The sequence below is a fragment of the Corythoichthys intestinalis genome, chromosome 11, assembly GCF_030265065.1.
Source record: "Corythoichthys intestinalis isolate RoL2023-P3 chromosome 11, ASM3026506v1, whole genome shotgun sequence".
Taxonomy (NCBI): domain Eukaryota; kingdom Metazoa; phylum Chordata; class Actinopteri; order Syngnathiformes; family Syngnathidae; genus Corythoichthys; species Corythoichthys intestinalis.
This window is the reverse complement of record NC_080405.1, coordinates 18,882,669-18,906,869: the sequence shown is the minus strand read 5'-3', so window position 1 is coordinate 18,906,869 and position 24,201 is coordinate 18,882,669. Positions and strand designations below refer to the sequence as shown.

The 24,201-nt window shown below is 39.6% G+C and overlaps 1 protein-coding gene across 3 annotated transcripts in view; it reads left to right on the top strand.

The window, feature by feature from the left end:
* Nucleotides 1–24,201, top strand: part of rab28 (RAB28, member RAS oncogene family) — a 77,273-nt gene that overhangs the window by 32,347 nt on the left and 20,725 nt on the right. The gene's annotated exons all lie outside the window — the stretch shown is intronic.

Below are 24,201 nucleotides of genomic sequence, written 5' to 3'. Positions count from 1 at the left end.
GTTCGAACGCCAGATCACCGATCTTGTGTGATAAGCCCGTCGATAAGAAGGTAGCTTGGTTTGGGAGCGATGGGAGTATGGATGTTTGTGAACTTTGAGGAGTCACCGGTGATGATTTAGGATTCACGGACCGAAAAACCCAGAGAGAGAGAGCGCTTATCTGTGTCCCCCATATCTCTTTGTTAGATGCCCCTCATCAACCCCCTCCACACGTTCCCGAGTCGTTGATCAGCAGGCGAGGCAAAGTCGACGTTAACCAGGCAGCTTGTCTGCTATCTCCAAAATAATGAGTAGTAATGATGACATCTCATTGGACAGATGTGTTGTCTTGCATACCGGTGTGTTATTGTAAATTGTCAGTATGTGCGTGACTGTCCACCTTGTTGGACGATGATGAACAGTTAGCGGAGCGGTGTCTGCACACCAGGAGCTTACTTAAGTTAACTCATGAGGGCCACAGGTCACATTTTAAGTCTCCTGCACGGAACACATTCTCTTGTCTTCACTTGAATCTCCTAAAACACATGCTTTGGATTTGGGCGCCACTTTTATTTAGACTGTAATATTTAAGTACGTATATCCCACCGTCATGCCCCCCTTCTAATGGCTTTTTTGCTTAGAATACCCCCATGTGTGTTTTCTGACCAAAAAGGAAAACTAAAATCCCACACAGATTGCCCCACTAGGAGCCATCAATCTCCTTGAGACTCTGAGCGCTTCCCTGGATTCATTTTTAAAACTGTATGAACGGTTCGTCAAGCCTCCACTTGGAAATGTCCACACTTATCCTGTTGTATGTTTCTCTTTTAATTTCCGCACTTTGCCTGTCTTTTTTAAGGGGCTTTCACCCTTTAAACATCGGTCATATTTGTGTTTTTTCAAGTCGAATTCTTGGTTTGCAACAACAATGAACATGTGATTACGTAGCATTCTTTCAAAGTTTAGATGTCTTTCTGAGCGGTTCCCATGATGTTGAACGAGTTGGGTGACATGTTTGCAACAAACCCGAAATAGACGAGCAGACATAACAAGGAGCTTATAAAAACATGACATTTTTGTGTCTGTGAGGACCTTTACTTGTGGGAGATTTGGGTGTTTTGACACCCGGGGAAATTTTCACTTAGATAAACTTGAGGTGGAAGCGCAGCAATAGTGCCCCTTAACGATCGCCATGCCCCAGTTATTCACTCCGGTCAACCTCAGACAAATAAATGTCTTAATTTTCCAATTAGAAAAAAAAATGATGCCCTGATTTTTGCTTTGATATGCAAGCAAAATTTGAGCTCCGAATGCTGTATTGTGGCAGTGAACTCAACTACCCTAATTTTTGGTCTATAAGGCGTACCTGACTATAAGCCGCGACCCACCATATTTGACACGAAAACGGCATTTGTTCATAGAAAAGCTGCACTGGACTATAAGCCACAGCTATCCTCATTGTATTATGGGATATTTACACCAAAACATATCAATCGATAACACTATATTTGACAGCGGCATCATAAGATCAAATGAACCACCATGAAGCTTTGAACCAATTGGCTGCAAAGCTCTATAGACCCCAATCACCAACGTCACACGATCACGTGATTGCTGTATTGTGCCGCCATATTGTCCGTCATTGTGTGTCCGTATTGTCATTGATCGTAGTTTCTAAAGGTGGATTCACTTGCAAATTACGGAAGCCCCGGTGCTTTCAGACGCTGTAAACTCATTGGATGAGTTGCAGAAAAGCCGTTTTTGGAAAAGCATCGGTCGATCCAGTCGCCAGATCCATATTTGATGCCCAAACCGATGTTTCCTCCCATCCGGTCCCGTCGTGAGACCACAAAATTTCCAATCATACTCCAGTTTATGTCACGATGAGGAGTCGGGTACCCAAAATCAGCACCGGCCCGAATATAAACCGACATTTGGTCAGCTGAGCATCACCGTTGTCACGATTGTAAAATGAAACTTGATCGACAACGGGCCGGTGTGTGCTGAAAAATAGCTGCCCCACGTGAAATGTCCCCCCTGACGGGAGCGCTTATTTATAAGGCTTTATTGACATGAAAACATCAAATGTTTTCATGAATGCATTATAGTAATGGATTTACAACTGTAAGATCAGTTTTAAATAATTAAATTACACAAAATATTAGTACTGTATTTTAGAAACAAATCGTGGACTGGGCCACATAACCATCTTTGAACATGAATGTATTAGTCTATAGGTTTTCACGACCATTTCCCAGTGACAATCACACAGGTATGACATTTATTAGTTCAAGCAGAGTAAAATAATACATATTCACGGTACAAGAAAGTCGTTTCAGTGTGGGCACTCACGTCAGGGGGGGACATTTCACGCAGGGAGGCTATTTTTCGGCACAACACCTATTGTTGCGCTCAACTTCTTGCTGCGGGCCCGCGGCGATGAGCTTCGTAGTCTCCGTCTGATGATGTCTGCGATCGTGTTGGCATCATATTGATGTTTTCGCCGCTGTCTAACGGCTGTCGACACAAACGCATCATGGACCGAGAGAAAACAAGCCATGCGGCTTTCGAGGTTTGCCCTTTTAACAATGGGCACACAGCAACTACTAAAATGATCGTTTATCTTCTCTGTTACTGCAACCAACCACCACACACGCCTTCACCATTTTGATTAATCAATGTTAACGATTGTCAGGAAGGTTTTTGGGTTCGTTTACTAGGTGGTGATTCCTTAGACAAGCAGAAAAACACGCAGTAATAGGAGGAATGTACGTAGCGGTAATATGTAAACACGATGAGCTGACGGACAATATGGCGGCACCAGTCAGGGAGGGTGGGGTTGTGACGTCACGTGATTGGGGTGTATTGCTTCAAGAAGCTTCATTTGGCCATCACTGCTCCATCGGGGGACACAGTCAACCTCTGCTGCCAACTGCTGTCAACACTGTTGTTGTCCAACATGCCTCCTAACATGCATTGCAGCGCCACAGATGTAAATAACAATGGAACTCCTGTTCTGTGCTAATTTTTTTTTCAGGTACTGTTCCAGTTGTTTAATTAATTGCTAGCTATCGTATTTGGCAACACCTTTTTTTGATAGTGGCACCATAAGACTATCATAAGACCATCATAAATATGATATGACACTGCCATGAGCATTAATGAATGCTTATGACATGTCATTTTGTGTCATGCATCTGGTAAATTATCTCAGTTTTGAACGGATATAAAGAGCCGAGCTGGACATAAATAGAGTTAGTGACATAATTCAAAATGTCATTATTGCCCATGATAGTGTCATGTCACAATTATGACAGTCTTATGGCAGTCTTATGACGTCGCTGTCAAAGAAAGCGTATCTATTAACCCAAATAAATCAACAAATAAGCCACACTGGACTATAAGACGCAGGATTTAAAATGAGGGGAAAAAAGTAGCCGTTTATAGTCTGAAAATTACGGTAACTCATTATTAGAGCTGGGTATTGCGACTTACAGCGTATTGTGTTATGAAATATTGCAATACGCATTGCAATATATTGAGTAATGCTTGTCAAACTTTTTCAAATTATTATTCTTTTTTAATGTTTGAATGAAAACAGAAAACCATGTCTGTGTGTGTGTTTTTTTAATCACATGGTACAACAAACAGTTTTCGGTAATTGTTGCTAGCTTGCTATAGACATGTAGCTAGACCTACATATTTGACGTTTATGACAACTGTGTGAAAATGGGTTTGAAAAAATTGTGATATTATGATGGTTCTGGTTGTGTCCGGTATGCCAAATTCAAGTCTAGTTTTCATTTTGTGTGGTTGTAGCTCCCTTGAAACAAGAATCACATGAATCACATGCGCATAACCTTGACCTGTAATGTTGCATGGTTAAGATGGCGCCTGTGAGAGAAATTGACCCAGAAAATAAATGGATAATTACTAAATGTTTCTTTAGGGGTATTTATGCAATATATTGGAAAGCAAATGTCGAATTGTGATATGCATATTAATGCACTTCATATCACAATACTCCACAATAATCCTAAACCAGATTACTCTGGAAACTGAAGTAAATTGATGTTGATCTTCATTCTGCAATACAGTGATCCCTCGTGAGTTTGCGGTTCACGTTTTGCGGCTTCAGCGCATCGCGGGGTTTTAAAAAGTATTCATCAAAAAAAAAAAAGAAAAAATACGTGTTTGTTCATTTTGAGGCGCAGAAGATATTATTTTCTTGAAAGGCAGACATGACTCAGGAGCGTTGCACATACCCACAGGCACTCATACGAAGCTTGTGAATGGTTCCTGCTAAGAGATTGACACATTAGAGCACCAAAGAGCACCATTGCAGCCTCTCTAACAGATGAGACCGCCGATAAGGGTGGCTTCATCCCGTGAGCTGATTGGCGGAGCACTAAGGCAGCCTCCCCCTTTATGATCGATGGACAAGTCTACCAATAGAAGTGGCCTTATTTCATGAGCCTTATTTCTTGATTGGTGCACACATGGCAGCCTTGCCCAGGCTCTTTCCTTGTTTTATCTCCAGTTTCACAGGGGAATTTCAAGAAGAGGACCACCCGGGTCATTTTTAGCAGTACTGTTCTCAGTTTTTACCCACTTTGAGAGCACCCAAAGTCCGCTACGAACCTCCGGGAGAACTTTTTTTTTTCTTTGACTGTTTTTTTTTTAAACACAAAAATAGTGCGCACTATCCCCGCCAAACACTTCCAGGACCTCCGAGGGGATTTATTACTTTTCACAATTTTTACCCACTTTGAGAATACCCAAAGCTTGCTACAAACCTCCAACACCTCACAAGGAGTTTTATCCATAAATGGCGCACTCTATCCCTTCCAAACACCTCCTTCATCTCCTGGGTCTTTTTCAGTGGTACTTTTTACCATTTTACCTGCTTTGAGAGCATCTAAAACCCGCTACAAACTTCCTACATCTCTGTTGAAATTTTAACTTCTTTTTTACCCGCAAATGAAGCATCATATCCCCGCTACATGCTCTTTTTGCTCGTGAGTGGCCCCACACGCCATCTAATAGGCATGCAAAGTTCCCGCATGCATCACCCAGCTACTGTAATTAAACCGCACTTCGTGGTTTTTCACTTTTCACTGGGGGTCCTGGTCCCCATCAACCAAAAAAAGGAGGGATCACTGTATAACATTTTTTTTTTTACAAAATATGTTGACTAAAATACATCCTACCAATTTTCAGACTGGCCAAGAGTATCTATTGATGAAAAATATGCCATGCACATTATTCGGACGTACAAGGGGGACTGCCCAATGATATTTTCATAGAAATTAGTTTAAAATGTGTTAAAATTGAGAGGCAACTTGGCCAAACACATGATTTATCATTTAAATGACCCAATATTTTTTTCCACACAGTTATTTTTGGCTTATTTACTATTTCAATTGGAACCCTGTCCTCTCCAAGCATTTCGTAGTAATTACGCACGCGGACCTGACCGGTTTCTCCATGAGAGTAGCCTCCTCTACTTACCTTGGCCCAACTGCCCTCTTGTGCCATGTCAGCCCTTGAGAACAACCTTCCCTTTCTTCATCTATGCATGTGTGCTTTTCAAGGAAGCGGCATGCTTCACGCTTCTCGCCGTGACACATTGCCCAGATTCTTGTGTTGAAGAACGGCACCGCTTGTAACAATTCGGAGAGGAAGCCAGTCTTATATTTTGATGAGACTTCCCATTTCATGTACTCTGCACACAATCCAAACATCCCCATAGGTAAAGCAGCTGTGTATATTATATGAACAGTGTTGTTAATCTTACTAATTAGTTACAGTTACAAATTACTTCTCCCGTAAAGTAATTGAGTTTGTATATTAACTGATTGAACTGAACTGATTTTGACTTAGGTCACACTTTTTACATATAAAAAATCACCTATTTAAGAGTGTAACGGTATACAAACGGTATAATTTCAAATGGTTTGTTTTTCCTGTTGTGCTGAACCCGCACCAAACCCGGAATTTAGGAAGTCTGGTTGTCTTGCACAATCCGGGACTGTTGGCAACCCTACCTGTACCGGGGTACGTAGTGAACCGTGACTTGTGTGTATCGTCACACCCTTAATAAATATAGATATATTTTTCAACATGCAGATGAGGCTCTGAATCTCCAGCCTCTCATGTCTCCTGTGCTCTAGTTGTTTTGATTAAAATGGATACGTCTTTCAATAAAAGTTTCAATTAATTGTACCTATCTGGACGCCAGGAACTGAATGTAAAAAAAAGTTGCCCGGGAGTTTAAGATGATGCTCGCCACGCTAAATGCTAATGCTCACAAGAACGCAAATGTTATGCTAATGCTCCGAGCCACCTAGCCAAACATCATCGTGTTTGCAAAGGTGTCACCAGCCCCTTCCCTTCTCAACCCTCCCGCTCTGCAGTAAGTGTGACAAAATCAGACAACTTGCGCTTCATTCAACCAAATTGTAGTAATGCGCCCCTTCATATCCTCAGTAATGGTAATGGCTTGTTAAAGATGGAAAAACTAAAAAATTAGATTACTCATTACTGAAAAAAATAACACTGTTAGAAACGCCATTATACTGTAACGATTTTACCAACAACACCTAATATGAATGCTAAATTCTATTTAAATGTACAAAAACTATGTTAAAAGTGTCGTCCTAATGCGATAGCCTAATTTATGTGTTTATCAAACTAGTGTTAAAACTGGTGACTATTAGCTAACTTAAGCAGAAAAGTCTCATGCAGGGATGTCACCACCTAATCAGTTTTCACGTATTCAATTGCCACACCTTCTGCTCAGTCATCTTCACTTTTTTCAGGTCTTTTAACACACCTTGTTGATGCTGATCCCACTTGTGTGATATGTGTCACAAAGCGACCATCAAAGATAAAGAATAAGTCAAGGATGAGAGACATTTTTCCAAAGACCTGCTCTAATCCGTTTGGGAATTTAACATATAGCAACTATTATAGTTTTAAATACAAAAGGGATAACAAAGTAATCTATTTTTTTAGGAAAACAAGTTGTAATCTTTGCAACAAATTTATTTTATTTTACTATAGTAAAGTCATTTTTCCAAGATAAAGTAGGAGCTGTTAGATTTAAAGTTCAATTAGTAAAGAATGATATATTTTCAAAAGTGCAACAATCTTCTATTAATATTATGGAAAATAGGCTTCTATTCTTATTCTAAACTATCTAAAGAAACTATATTCTCTAAAGATATGCATTTTGTGTGCGGAAAAAATGGACTATTTCCTCCCCTCTGAAATGAGCTACAGTATATGTTGTTAGAATTTATTCCCCAAAACCTTTTCATGAATGGATATTACATTTATATGTTATCGTATCCAAGCATTTAATTGGCATTGTACTATGGTAGGAACGAGTAACGGGTAGTTCTCCGGTTACGAACGAGTTCCATTCCTAAGCTGGCGCCGTCACCCGAATTTCTGCGTAAATTGGAATTAACCCTTTAAATACCTCTATATACTCCCAAAATCTCAAAATAACTATCCAAAATCATGTATTATAAGTCATATTATTAAAATAAAGAATATTATAGATACATATTACCATACTTCCCAACACTGATCACACCATAGTTCTTCTTACAACTGACATGTATTCATTTGTCACAGTCAAACTATGAGCACACTATTAAAAACAAAAATACAATAATGACAAAGAGCGTACAATAATGCTTTAAAGTTAATCAGTAGAGACATGTATGCTTAAAAAAACATGTTAATGGCTGCACAATAATACCAAAGGAAATAAGGTCCAAATCTTGGGCATTTTGACAAGGAAAACGGCAGCTATTAGTGGCAGCGGTGAAAATGAACGCTCTCAATAAGCTAGCAGGCTAATAGCGAACTAACACGGGGGGGTGCATCGCCAAGCCTGCACCGTGGTGTTTACTGTTTATCTGTCTTCTTTAAATGTTAACAGGTGTGTACCCCCGCTTCCCAACGTGAAAGAAACGCTCGAAACTCACAGAAGATATTGCTGGCGTGATGTCAAACAAGTCTGAGTGTAACAAAAAAAAGCGGACCACACGTATACTTAGTATAATGAAATAGCAGATGTGCATAGCAATTACTGTAAGGGTCAACCATTTAGATGAATTCGACCTATTACTATCAATGCTGAGGGGTGGCGGACGAGACACTTTTATTGCGACTAAAAAAAAACAAAAAAACAAACGACTGGAGAAAAAACAGTGGACAAGACAGGCGCCTTAAAGTCGAAATCACGTAAGTCAGGTACATCATAACCCGGAACCTACCTGTAATTAGTTTTATTGGCTGCTGGTCCCTGTACGTTGGTTCTGCTATGATCAGGGGATCCTAGTTCGAAACCCCCTATATCATGCGATATGATGGAATGTCAAAATAAATTGTGTCTGGTTCCAAATTTTACAACCCTTTGTTAGGTTCTTGCGTTCTCCGGTAAACCTTACAATCAGCATCCCTAAAACATGTCCTCAATAATGGAGCCTGCCATAAATGTCCTTTCTGCTTGTGTTAGTACTTCTGTAGACAGACAGTCTGTGTCATTTTTCAAACCAATTTGTTTTTATTAAGTGGGGATTGCAGGGTCCTGCTCGCTCCCTGACCATCACCCTTTCCAACGCCAGTGCTCTCTCCCCTAAGAGTTCCATGACCATCCATCACAGGCTTGCCTAGCCCTTATTTGGGTGACTTAAATGGGTTCAGTTCTCTTAACCCCTCTTCATCACTCATGGGGCTTCTTCGAGGCCCATCCGCCCAGGTCCTCCATGGGAAACTGTGTCATCTTTGTAATGTCTTACCAGCTCTCATTCCTTTTGCCTTGTTGCATTCTCAATGGACCTAGCTTGCACCACCACATTCCTGCACAGTCTTGCCATGACACTTAGCGTACGTATCTTGTGCTTTGTTATGTCTGTGCTTTTACCGTTGCAAACCTTACTCACAGTAATGTCTTTTCGTTGGCTCTGTGTCGCTGTTGTCTCTAACAGCATGCGCGTGTTTGACTTGAACAAGGCGTGGAGGATCTCTCCGTGTGTCGTTACCCATCACACTTCTCCCACCCAGCCATGGGATAGTCAAAGAGTCAAAATATAAGGAATATCCTCGCCACCAGCATTGAAGGGCTTGATTTCTCTGTATGATTCTCAAGGCTCCTGTAGGTATGGGCCCATATCAGTTTCTCTCAGTATAATAACCCTGCGCAAAAATATTGCGGTATCTAAAATGTATTATTTTGAAAAATTGTGGCATCACAATTAGACCACAAGTGACTTTGTTCCTTTGCTCCTTCAAAATGTAAGTACAGCATTAACAATTCAACTTTGAAACAAAGTTAACAATCCATCCATTCTTCAATTTTTGAATTCTTAAAACATACAATCACTGTAAAACATAACACAACATAATAAATTGTTAATTAAACAAAAGCAGCATCCACTTGTCTGTAGTTTAGATCACCTCCATCCTCCTGAGCCATTGTTCTTCTCGTTTGCTTAATAGACACCTTCCACTGTTTATCAAGAGTTGTTAAGGCAGGTCAGAGTGTGTGCAGACTCCCAAAATATTTTATTCACGATATGGCGAGTTTCTGATACCTTGACTTTTTAAAACCTCGGTATAACTTCAAACCGGTTATCTGCATCAGCTAAAGCCGAAGGCATTGCAGTGAACCCAACGACGCTCCTCCTGTCACCTTCATGCCCCTATAAAGCTGTTACAGTTCCTGTCTGTTCAGTGCTGGACTGCACATTTCTCAATAGAGAGATGCTCAGAAGTCCAGGGGTGTAGAGGAGCTCAATGCGCTTCTGTTTTTGGTTGAGCTGAAATATGTTTTTCCTGGCTCAACCCACTCCTACTTAGGTGCTCTTACAACAAACTAAAATATCCTAATTGCCCCCGAGGGAAAGGTTTAGCCACAATAGACGTGGTGGGACAAAAGCCCAGTGCTCTTGTACCCTCACCCCTCCCCATATTGAAGGGATGAACACGTCAGCAGTGTCTGTGTCACACGGTAGGTTGTGCAACCGCAGCTTTGACACTGTATATACAGTATATAGACCTAGTTAAGGCATGGTTTACGGGTGGATAAAAACCTGGAATGTCTGCCGTTTGCAGCAAATCCAGCGTTTCCTTTTTCTCTTCAATCTTTATTCACACTAAAAGGGTCAGCACAGGCATATCAAGTTGTCTCAGTAACTACAGCGGATGTGTTTTTTAATGTCTGTAAGTGATGAAAAATGTAGAATCGAGTTCCAACTGGTCAAAAGTGGGATGAATGAAGAAGTCCAGCTGTATTACATTGCGACAGATAAGTGGTTTTACAATCCCCACAGCCAAAGCTGAGCTGTGTGACCGGTACTGATTAAGAAATACTTGCTAGGGTTTGTTTAAGCTGATTTGTGGTACTTCCAACACTGAGCATTGCTGCTACAACCCATCCAATAGCTTTAAGCAAATTGAACTGAGCGCTATGATTTAATTGCGACAACTCACTAGCTTTGCTGTGCCCCCCACACACAGCGCCCCTCTCCCCATTTCTTTTGAGTCTCGTGCCTGTTAAAACATGGAAAGTCCTCATTCATTCTAGCCATCCATAAAGCAAATATTGTTGCACATGCAGCTGATGATCAGTCTTCCAATACCGTCTTGTGTGGTCAGTCATGGGCCATTTGAATTGCACAGCACAGCTTAGCCACCTGACCTGAATGCGTCCTGGAACCCTCATCATTCTCAGGCTCGACTTTATTTCCTCACTTCTCCACAACATTGATATGGAGGAATTTGTGGACGGGGCTGCGATGACGCATCTTTTCATCTGTAATTTCCCAAAGCCGCTTTGAACCTTGACATCACAAGCTATTTTTTAGTCTTAAAGCCTATCTTTTTAAACTTTTCTGATAAAACACCATCAGAAAATGAGAGAGGTTGTCTCTGCATTTTTTTGTATGTTCGGAAGAAGTACCTGAGCTGTAACATTAGACACTTGAAGGCATCACACATGATGCTAATGCAGCCACAGATCTAACTATCTGACTGCAAGGTAGCTGTGTCAAATCACACACATTTTTGGTAAATTATGCCATGCTTATTTTGCGGGATCTGAGACCAGAAGAATTAGTTTGCGTGTCAATGATTAAAACATAGTCTGTAAATGTGTTCAGATAGGGCATTGTGCATGCACAGTGGATATACAGTAAAAAACAACAACACACAGTCCTGCTGAAATACCGAGCCTTTGTGATTTATAAAATGAAATTAAAAAAAAAAAAAATCTTAGTCTTTTTTTCCACTTTCGATTTGACCTGCAAGTTATGAGTTTATCATGGTTTCTTTTTTTAAAAAACAAAAAACGATAATTAGAACAGAAGTGTTTAAACTTTTCTGTTTAACAACACTGGAACAAGGAACAATGGACCATGCTATTTGGAAGTATTTTTACTTAAAATGCCTCACTGTTGGAATTTACTGCTACACTGTTTAAAAAAAAAAAAAAAAAAAAAAAAAAAAATCTGTGAATACTGGCAGCTGTTATTGCCAGAATTTTATAATAAAGATAAAAAAAAAAAAAATAACAGTAGATTTTTGTAGATTAAAAAGAAATGTCTGGTAAAAAAAAGATATAATGATATAATAATTTTTATAACGATTTTATACTGTGATGAATTTTATGATAGTGGTGCCATTTTGGCAGTCAAACAGGCTAACTATTGTGCTACAGCAGATTATATGGAGCAAGTGCTGTGCACGTACAGTAGAAGGTTACGAAACCCCCGGTAACTTCAGCTCTATTTAGACTGTGCTATTAGCTCAGTGGTCAGCACACCAGTCTGCCACAGTAACAATGTGGGTACAAACCCCATTGGAGAAGGGTGAGAATGAGTAAGGGCTTGCTGTGATGTATCCATCATCACACTTGTTACAGATAAGTACTTTTTGCAGTCGTTTGATGTGAAACAACAATTAAAATGTAGGTATTTTTGCGGTAGTTTGTTAATTTGTCAATAAACTTTTTATGGTTTTGCCTGTTTTTTAAACGATACAGTTCGGGCAACGACAGCTGAAAGTTTTTTTACCGTGAATTTAATTTTTTTTTTTTTAAAGTGGTTATCCAGCACATCACTTAGTTTAAACATGACAAATAACATGACAAAGGTTGTTCAAAAGTGAGTGTTGTATTTTTGTTTTCCTACAAAATATTATTGGCTTCTCCAGGACTGGCATGCACATTTGGGTACCGGTATTTTCTGCGGTTTTTCCTAGAGCATGTGAACAAGGACTTTTGACCATGTCATTTAAGTGTGAAACATTGCTAAAAGGCAATGAAACCAAACCCAAGCAGAACTTATTTACAATGTTAAAGGTTCAGCTCATAGGTCGAGCAATATTTCACTGCTGTGCATTTCATAAAAAGTGTCTGTGAACTTAATAATTATGAATAGACTCATAGGGATGTGACGTGTCCAATGATGAAGGCTCCCCTGTGCTTCGCAGAAATATTGTAGAGCATAGCTGTGCTTCAGGCTCACAGAGACACGCATTACTGCTTACCCATAAAAGTCCACTTAGTTTAACAGCGGCAGGAGAGCTTGAAAGACGCTGCCAGTGAAAGCCCGGGCAGCGTCTTGTGCGGTCAGCTCAGTACTGGGGCTTTTGTTCACTTTTCATGAGTCCTGAGGGCCCGCTAACGCAGCCTGCGAGGCCCTTGGACCCGTGTTTTACTGGAGCTCCGACGGTCACGCACTCAAAATTTGCCAGACATTTACATTCCCGACTTAGGCGGGAGGAAGACCACATTGTAGCAAGGCCACCATAGAGGAGTGTGCAATTGCGCTCCGAGGTGTGAAAGCAATGTGTGTGTGACACGCACGTGTGCGTCCGTGCGGGCTTTCATGAAAAACGATCGAATGACAAGATGAGCTGTGATCAATGAGCTGTCGACAGAACACTTCTGACCTAGTGGAAAGCAAGTCCCTTGACGTTCCCGGCCGGTTTCAGGCCACCAGGGCGGGGGGCGCCGCAGCACAAAGAGCACTCTGTCTCTGTCAGGATTCCCCCGAGGAGTCTTGCACGGGCCTCGCTTACCTTCCACAACACCAGCCTGCTAAACAGCACTTCATCTGTCTGTATTCACTTGAAGCAGTCATGATTATGTTATTAGCAAAGCTTTAATATGCTGCTGATTGCTTCTCATTATTCTGTCACCAGTTATAATCGTGTAGATCAACTCGTACAAGGAATTAATTGATAGCACAGAATTGCGACTTTGTTACGAACAACGCTGAGTGTGCAACTTAGTTTTCCAGTTCTGGCTGAAAAATTGCAAATGTCTTTTTAGAATACAGGGCCTTGTGTGTTATTAAATGGATACAATTAAATAAATATTGTTTCAGTCTGAAGTAAAAAACAGTGCTGAATATAAACAATATTGTCACTGTTACCTTTTCCTTTAAATGCTACCCTGGCTTCTAAATAACTGTGGTGCCTTTAGCTGTGAACAAAATAACATTTATTTCTGAAACCACCTCTTTTGAAATTGTAATCAGAATGATTTATTGCTTACTTAAGAGACTTTCGTAAGTTGTAAAATATAATTTACCAGTTTGTACTACCAAATGCAAGCGTAAATGGAACGCCACATGAAATACCTTTATCCACTCTCCTCCATCTCTGAACACTGATCATACTGATAAAGGCCATGCTAGGTATAATAACAATGTTTTGATCATTATTTTAATACAGTATACTGTTCTGTGGATCCATTTGGAACCTAATTATGAGTTCAAAAAGATAGTTCCTATACACTCTTTACATTAGATAGAGCATTTTATATTGTGTTTCCAGCAAAAAATTAGCAAAATGTTGAATTTTAACCATCATACATGAGATCTTCTGTAACTAAAGCTCAGTGATCATTGAAAGTTTCAACTGTACAAACTTTTTTGTGGGCATGTGATTGCACCACAAAATGCTTCAATTGGCATATAGGAAAAGTGATGATTACAATAATATAAACAACAACAAAACAAAGGCTCTGGCTGCTCAGTACAGTATGAGGGAAGGCAAATGATTAATATGCATAAAATCCATATGTCATAATTCGCTCTGTATTAACTTTCCTATTCCGTCTTCCCTCATTACGTTTGATGAGGTCTTATTACAATACTGGCTGTTCGGACTGTTTGAATGTTCCTTCAAACTAGCCTGTACAATGACTAAAGATTTGACCCTGGAGCAAATGTTCATCATTCATTTAACATTTATGATGGGAAAAATGGGTTTTGCGTTAGAAAAACTTGGAAGTCAACCAACGTTACAGAATGGATTATGTTTCAGTTTGGAGGTTCCTCATATTATACAATACAACAAAGCAAACCCAGAATGATTCCAACAGCCTTCCAAATGATGTGTCTCCCGAGTCCATTTTATTTACAATAGCTATTTGGTATTTCATCAGAGTGCAAGTGAACAAGATCAATTTTAAGAGCAATTTAATCTAAAAAGCCTCGCCAGAACTTGTAGTCGATGAAAGCTTGTATGGAACATATCCAACCAACACATGTCTGATTTACTTATGTGCAGACAGTTTTTTAGCAATGTGTTTGATAACCTTCACGTCACTATATACAGTTTGCAATGACTCATTTTTGACACTGGGGGAGAACTGAAAAAAACCCATAGGGGTCTTCAAGGCCTGCTGTAAGGTAGTGTTGGAAGTGATAGGATCTCCCTTGGGGTTGATCAGTCTCAACCGTGTAACTTTCTCCTAATAGGATATGACCCCTTAGCGCCCCTTGACAACAAGCGGCCCACCATTTCTACCACATTCCACTCTCAGCCTGCAAACTCAGCTTAGCTGCTGTTTAGTTTAAAATGCCAGCAATTAACTGTGCTATGTCAAGCATATTCTCTTGTCGTCCATTGCTGGGAAACCTCTAGCATTTTCTCCCCAGCAGACTACTTGCAAGACCAATACTGTAAGTAAGCATCTCTGTTATGGCAGTATGCTTTTAAAGGGATCCACGGATAGAAAGACTTGTAGTTCTTAAAAGATAAGCGTTATTATTAGTTAAAATAATCTGATATTGAAACCCCTCTTGATGTTTTTGTTTTTTTACAATTTGTAAAATTAGTTTAACTAGTAGGTCGCCATTGTTGTTGACGTCGGAGGGTGTTGACGTCACATGGTTACGCTGCCGGGCTTCCAGAGTATGACTCTTGCGACATGAACATGTCATCTGTTCAAGCCTTTCAATTTGAACCCGAGAGGAACATTAATGAGCATGACAGCACTGTCAATATTTCACAAAACGAGCGGCATACGCAAAATGAACAGGAAAGACGGGATGAGACGAGACGAGAGTATGACAAAATCAATGTTCTGCCAAAATGTGCTACACCGACAACCCCTCCTACAAGAGGCAAATTTGACACCCAAAGTACTACAGTGCACTTTCAGCTTATTTTGTTTAGATGCATACAGACGGAACATGCTAAATATGCCTCAAGAAAAAAACGAAGTAATATCAAATAAGGGTGGTTTACATATGCTACAGGACTAATGTGGTCAACAGTTCAACAATCTGCTTTAGACACAATGCTTAAAAATATGAGAGGGAAACACATGCAAAAAGTATTTTGAGTCAATGAAAAGGTAATAAAAAACTCATTAAAAACACAAATAGTAAGTACTCGCCGCTTTTAACCGATGCGTGCATGTGTTAGACGTCTTGCCGCGTAAAAGAAATTGCAGTAACCCGGTAGTGTACGCCTAGTGACAATGACAAACTACGTCATCACCCCGAGCGTACATTGCATCCATAAAACAGGGCGTCCTCCATAGGTCAAAACATCTACTAAATATTATAGATTTTTAAATCAATGACAATATTTTATGTGTTTCGGATAACATATTTAGGTAAAGGAGAACAATTGTTGCTTATTGGAGCCTACAAGTCTCTATGTCTGAAGTTTCCTTTAAAACGCCTCCTATTAGCGTATTGTTCCATCTTTATTGCGTGTGCAAACAAAATTGTTTTGTCCCCCCCAACCACCTCATGGTCAGGTTTGTCAAAATCATCTTTATCGCAGGTCACGTCATTGTTATGCTTTCCTTCGGAGAGGTATTATATCTGTAACCTATATAAATGTATGATAACACCCTCATTTTATTACTATTACACAGCAAATTGAATGATACTTAGGGCTCTGGACTAAATGTCAGCACACTGTAGCCACTAGGAGTGGGAACCTCAGGGCACCTCACGATACGATACGATTCGCGATACAAGGCTCACAATAACGATTATATCACGATACAGCGATTATCGATATATTGGTCAGAAATTGGATACATGAAATTCTACGATACAACTGTTGAAACGAAAAGAAAAAAAAAAGATATTGGAAAATAGAAAAAAATACTGTTTAAGTCATTTATTAAACAGTGACACCTTTTCTGTGCAACATTGCTGTAAAATATAAATCTGCAAATTGTGCCCCTGCACATATAGAGGAAACCAACCACGACCACTGATATCGCTTGGAGAGATCACGATGAATGGCACCCTTAATTTCTTTAAAGTTTTTAATCTTTAAAAAAATAAATAAATAAAAAGTGCCGTAGGTGTCAGCAGTTGAGCTTGGAGTGGGGCAATGATAAAATTGGTGGGTCTTTTCTTCGTATATGAACTTTGTTGCTTGGTTTGACCACTTCCGCTGCTTCAGCATTTAAGATGTCAGACTTGCTCAGTCACAGTCTTCCTCACTTTAAAAACAACAAAATAAAACAAAAAATATTAGCTACTTCATAGCGCTTGAGTTGAAATCCTGATTTTTTTTTGTGTGTGTTGGAAGTATTGAAATTAAAAAAAAATATGAACTGAATGTATAGAAATTAAAAATTCAATAATTACCTATTTTTAATATGTAGGCTACATCAATAATTACCTATTTTTAATATGTAGGCTACATTAATTATCATGCACATCACTTTATATATCTTGGAACCTATTCAAACCATTTTTATAGCTTATTGTATCAAAATGACAGTAATAACAGTTTGTGTAGTAAACTAGATGGAAATTGGTTCTCAAATAAATCGGTAAATTCATGTGGGCTTGTTCGATATTAATTTTCATCCAGTTTAGGGTCCTGGTTTATTTTATATCATTCAACACCAAATGTCATCAAAATAATACTTGTAAATTAAAAAGTCAGTTACATTGCAAAACTTTCTTACCTCAAGTGATGAAAGCAAAGCTCAAAAACTCCAGTGTCCACTACGTCACCAGCTCCCAGTGAAACTTATTTTTCTTAGACAATTCTTGCATACAGCAAAGTCCTTGTTCACCTTACTTCCTTTCTTGTTGGTGTAAAATCTAAAGTGTGTCCCCATGTGTGATTTGTAGCAATATTTTTCTCATTTTTTCCCTCCACCGTTCTCACTAGTGTTGTATCGGTCACGAACGATTCGTTCTTTTTGAACGAATTGTTTGGGTGAACGAGACCGAACTAATCACCATCTGCACTGATTCGTTCTATGAAGTTGGTGGCGCTTGTTCGCTGCGTGGGAGGGCGTTGAGCAAGCGGCAGCGTCTTCTGACATCGCACACGACCAATCAGACGCCAGCCTCATCGCGGGCAGGGGAGGGAGCGGAAACAGAATCATGGCGTATGTCACTCATTTCCACGTGTGGCCAATAAGCAGCCAGCGTGCAGGCAGGGGGGAAAGACTGAGTTTTGTCACTTCCCGTTCAGTGATTCGGTCCTCCGGTTCCTGACCTAGCTTGCTGCTAACTTGACTTTCCAGTAATGACTATGCGGTGAACGAGTCATAAAATGAAAGGAAACGACTTTGTCACATATTTGTTAACGTGGAGCCTATCAAATGCTGCTCAAAAAGACAAAAACACCACACAAATCTAGCGAGCATGGTTTAGTGTTCTACTTTTCTCAACAGACTCGGGACTGTGCCTATGACGATATACTATCAAATTTACAGTAATTTAAAACACGCGTAGCTACGAGGCAAGCAAAACCTGAGCTGCGGTCACGTGACGGCAGTGAAGCGGGCAGAGAACTGTCACTATATGGAGGCTTCATGGCAGCAATATGTACCTCATATGTGCACAGAAAAAAAAAATATTTAGTATGATCACCATAATACTGATTTGCAATGAAACTGTATATACATGTCAATTTTTTCCGAGTGTTTTTTTTTTTTTTCTTTCGTGTCAGAGGGTGTCGGTTGGTTTGACAAATTATGTCAATCCGTCCATCATGTGCTACTCAAGCGCCCCCAAAACAAAGCGCGCGGACACGGGAGATGTCGCAATATGTCTACATTTTTCTTAACAGACTAATGAGAGTAGAAAGGCGAAATCATAAAGCAAACAATTATTTCTCGTCAGCATTTGACGATCTGAGATGCGGGGACGACAGGGGAGCTGACCGGATTATTTTATTTATTAATACCAGTGCAAAAATTCAAAACGATCATCTTAATAATAAAAAAACAAAAACACAACAGAGCGAGAGGTTAATATGATGTGTTGGCCGTTCCATAATTAGAAATTAAACTTTCGATTTATTTTTATTTTCGTGACAGCAGCCATGCCGCGTTGGCTGTTAGCAGCAGCATTGTATATGTGAGCAAGATCATGCTAAAGAAAGTCCGTGCGCCCCCGACCCCAAACCCCGACTTCCCCCTCAAAAGGAAAATGTTTAACCGTGTCCTAATTCGAAATGCAAGCACGAGCCATGACTTTGAGCCCATAGAACTAGGACAGACGACGCGGAAGTTCTCCCTCGCTTTTGCAGCAGCGGGAGGGAGACGAGGCTGTCTCTGAGAGCAGAATGATATCGCCTGTCACTCATTTCTGAAACTACGACGAGTGGTCAATGTGCAAGAGAGGGAGGGACCAAGCAATGTCACTTCCCGTTCAGTTATACTGCGAAGCGGTCTTTGGGGATTCGTTCGGCAACGTCACTTCCCGTTCACTAACCGAACGATTCATTTGGGCGGGGAGGGAGATGAGGGGGGCGAACGATTCGTTGAACGATTCGTTTGAACGAATCGTTTTACTGAACGAACCGGAATGGATTCGTTTACTCAAGTGAACGACAGATCCCGTCACTAGTTCTCACAGAGCTTTTTTATTTTTTCAACCCACTTGGAGCTTCTCTTCTTCTCTAGACAACTTGTGCGCACTTTACCCTCACCGCCACTCCCGAGCGCCCCTAGTGGACCGCCAAGGAATTGCTCAACAAACATTGAGCAGTTTACAGCATCCATACTCCATTGTATGGCCAATATGTTAAATAAAAGTATCGATTCTTGGCGGGAGCATATCGATAACCCATCGGGTTGCAAAATATCGCGATATATCGCTGTATCGAGATATTGTCACACTCTTAGTAGCCACTCACCTAAATTTTTTATGGTCATAAGTAAAACATTTTTCTAAATTCATTCATTCATCTCTGAACCGCTTATCCTCACTAGGATCACAGGGGTGCTTGAGCCTATCCAAGCTAACAATGGGCAGAAGGCAGGGTACAAACTGAACTGGTTGCCAGCCAGTCGCAGGGCACATACATACGTTTCCTCCTGCTCCCAGAGAAAAATTCCCATCCCATCCAAGAAGTTTTCTAATATCTTGCACCTTCCTCCTACAAGCTACTCCAGTTTAACCGATGAGTCATTATTTTCATGTATCGTTCTCTCTTCGGGTTTTAACCTCTGCCATTTGCCATGTTTAGGCCACACAAATATAGGAGTTGGAAGTCAAAGTGTTGGAAACTTGGGATATTGGAATGTGCAATTCTTCTGACGTGCCAACGCAAGTCGAGATCCAGGGCCGGAGTGGGACTCATTTTCGGCCCTGGAATTTCATGCCTCAGACCGGCCCACTCATTTAAAATTATGTCATTATGCATACATGTGTTAAGTTCAGTGTTCTCTAAAGCCGTGTACTGTAATTCTGTGTATTCCAATTCAGTGCAGGTAATGGTTGTTTAACAAGGTGGCTCTATTTTAACAAGTGCAACACAACATATTTTGAACAAATTTAAAAATGGATTTAAAAAAAAAAAAACTATATTAAATGATACATTTGAAAAATAAATTAGGCCAGTCAAACGATTAAAATTTTTGATCAAGTTAATTACAGCTTAAAAATTAATCGTAATTAATCGCAATTCAAACCATCTATAAATTATGCCATATTTTTCTGTAAATTATTGTTGGAATGGAAAGATAAGACACAAGATGGATATAAACATTCAACATAAGGTACATAAGGACTGTATTTGTTTATTATAACAATAAATCAACAAGATGGCATTAACATTATGAACATTCTGTTAAAGCGATCCATGGATAGAAAGACTTGTAGTTCTTAAAAGATAAATGTTAGTTAAAGTTAAAGTTATAGAAATTTTATATTAAAACCCCTCTTAATGTTTTCGTTTTAATAAAATTTGTAAAATTTTCAATCAAAAAATAAACTAGTAGCCCGCCATTGTTGATGTCAATAATTACTTACACAATGCTCATGGGTGCTGAAGCCTATAAAATCAGTCACACCCAAGCGCCAGCAGAGGGCGGCAAAACTCCATAAAACACAATTAACAAGTGGGCATGTCATTGTACTGTCATTTAAATCTGTCTGAGCAGGGCATGTGTATTAATCGCGTCAAATATTTTAACGTGATTCATTTAAAAAATTAATTACCGCCCGTTAACCCGATAATTTTGACAGCCCTAAAATAAATGAATCAATAAGACCTTTTCTGCAACATCAAATATTAACAAAATGAGTGCTTACAGATAAAACAAACATAGCAACATAACAATATGAAAAATAAAGAATACGTATTGCACATTGTAACAACTTCCAATGATACTATTATCCATTTTCCATTTCCACTTTAAAAACGCCACGTAATCGATTATATTAATTCTAATGTTAACTCGCTGAACGACATGGCAATCTTACCTTCCAGCTCTGCACCTGTGGTGTGTTCATTATGGCTAATGCTTGCTGCTACATATCCCTTGTGAGGTGCTACAAGAAGCCAAAGTTTCCACAATTACATATTGTCGTATCACACGGTGCAAGTTGCATTTTATTCGCCATCTGGCCTTACCACTTTCGTTGTAATCCTCTGTAGTTTGAGGCAGCAAGGTCGTTGCATGAAAAAAATTAGCTATTTTTGCGCATTTTGCCGATTCTTTCACGAGTGCTTTTCTTTTTAATTCTTATTTTTCAGCGCCACCCTTGCTCTTTTTATTCATCCGAGCACCGAGTTAGCAGCTAATTTGGCTCAATACAGACTACAATTAGGGGGCGGAGCTGCATGCTGTATTTTTCGTCTGCACACGTGAGGATGAGTCTGGGAAAAAAATACTGTTTTTTTTTTTTTTTTTTTTTAAGACGGCCCACAGGGACAGCGGTAACAGAATGTAAGTTATACTCAGTGACACTGTCACAAATAAATACCAAAAAAAAAATGATAACAGTGTAATTTTTTTTTTTTTTTTTTTTTTTTTTTTTTTTTTAAATAAAACCCGGACCGGCCCATCTGGCCGGCCGGCCCTTCTGGAATCGTCCAGAAGCTCCCGATTAGTCACTCCGGGCCTGGTGTTGGCCCACGAAAATAAAACTACAAAAATGGGCGCTTCGGTCCTCTAGGCTTTTTAATTCATGTGAAAATCATCATCGATTTATGTATTCCCTCTCCTGTTGATTATTATTCCCGTCCCAATCATGGAATTAATAAAACTTTGACTCCCATCCCGTGGGATATCCTGAAATAATTTATGCTCGAATACAGATAACCAACCATTCACATACACACTCACACCTACGGACAACTTGGAGTGTTCAGTCAGCCTACTATGCATGTTTTTGGGATGTGGCAGGAAGCCACAGTATGCGGAGTTATCTAAATTGAGGCACAAAATAAAAATTCAGTTTTCAACTAATTTTCTATTGGATTTTAATGTCCCTACTGTCTACATAAACTGCTATCGTAAATCCAACCATGGCGACATACTCTGAAAAATATTTACTAAAAATAGTGAAATATTCTGAAATCTTTTTATACTGAAATAATTCTGTACACAGACATCAGCCAGCTGATGTGTAAAATCAGTTTCAGGTTATGTCATAATTTACAGTTGATGACATACAGTGTAGGGCTGCAGCTATCGAATATTTTAGTAATCGAGTAATCAACTGAAAATTCTATCGATTAATCGAGTAATCGGATAAAACAAATATATTTTTAGGTGAAGAGCAATTATAAATATACATGAGAAAACAAGACATTTAATCTAATCTTGAACCATTTTCAGTCAATCAATGTCTTTATTTTCGATGTATATTGTTGAAAACAGCCAACAATTGCATCTCAGATGTAACTAGAATAAAAAAAAAGACAAATTCCCTGCTTTCACTCAAAAAACCTTTAGATCTTATTTAAAAAAAAAAAAAAAAAAAAAAAAAAAAAAAAAAATATATATATATACACACAGTGCCTTGCAAAAGTATTCGGCCCCCTTGAACCTTGCAACCTTTCGCCACATTTCAGGCTTCAAACATAAAGATATAAAATTTAAATTTTTTGTCAAGAATCAACAACAAGTGGGACACAATCGTGAAGTGGAACAAAATTTATTGGATAATTTAAACTTTTTTAACAAATAAAAAACTGAAAAGTGGGGCGTGCAATATTATTCGGCCCCCTTGTGTTAATACTTTGTAGTGCCACCTTTTGCTCCAATTACAGCTGCAAGTCGCTTGGGGTATGTTTTTATCAGTTTTGCACATCGAGAGACTGACATTCTTGCCCATTCTTCCTTGCAAAACAGCTCGAGCTCAGTGAGGTTGGATGGAGAGTGTTTGTGAACAGCAGTCTTCAGCTCTTTCCACAGATTCTCGATTGGATTCAGGTCTGGACTTTGACTTGGCCATTCTAACACCTGGATACGTTTATTTTTTAACCATTCCATTGTAGATTTGGCTTTATGTTTTGGATCATTGTCCTGTTGGAAGATAAATCTCCGTCCCAGTCTCAGGTCTTGTGCAGATACCAACAGGTTTTCTTCCAGAATGTTCCTGTATTTGGCTGCATCCATCTTCCCGTCAATTTTAACCATCTTCCCTGTCCCTGCTGAGGAAAAGCAGGCCCAAACAATGATGCTGCCACCACCATGTTTGACAGTGGGGATGGTGTGTTCAGGGTGATGAGCTGTGTTGGTTTTACGCCAAACATATCATTTTGCATTGTGGCCAAAAAGTTCAATTTTGGTTTCATCTGACCAGAGCACCTTCTTCCACATGTTTGGTGTGTCTCCCAGGTGGCTTGTGGCAAACTTTAAAGGAGACTTTTTATGGATATCTTTGAGAAATGGCTTTCTTCTTGCCACTCTTCCATAAAGGCCAGATTTGTGCAGTGTACGACTGATTGTTGTCCTATGGACAGACTCTCCCACCTCAGCTGTAGATCTCTGCAGTTCATCCAGAGTGATCATGGGCCTCTTGGCTGCATCTCTGATCAGTTTTCTCCTTGTTTGAGAAGAAAGTTTGGAAGGACGGCCGGGTCTTGGTAGATTTGCAGTGGTCTGTTGGTCCTTCCATTTCTATATGATGGCTTGCACAGTGCTCCTTGAGATGTTTAAAGCTTGGGAAATCTTTTTGTATCCAAATCCGGCTTTAAACTTCTCCACAACAGTATCTCGGACCTGCCTGGTGTGTTCCTTGGTTTTCATAATGCTCTCTGCACTTTAAACAGAACCCTGAGACTATCACAGAGCAGGTGCATTTATACGGAGACTTGATTACACACAGGTGGATTCTATTTATCATCATCGGTCATTTAGGACAACATTGGATCATTCAGAGATCCTCACTGAACTTCTGGAGTGAGTTTGTTGCACTGAAAGTAAAGGGGCCGAATAATATTGCACGCCCCACTTTTCAGTTTTTTATTTGTTAAAAAAGTTTAAATTATCCAATAAATGTTGTTCCACTTCACGATTGTGTCCCACTTGTTGTTGATTCTTGACAAAAAAATTAAATTTCATATCTTTATGTTTGAAGCCTGAAATGTGGCGAAAGGTTGCAAAGTTCAAGGGGGCCGAATACTTTTGCAAGGCACTGTATATATATATATATATATATATATATATATATATATATA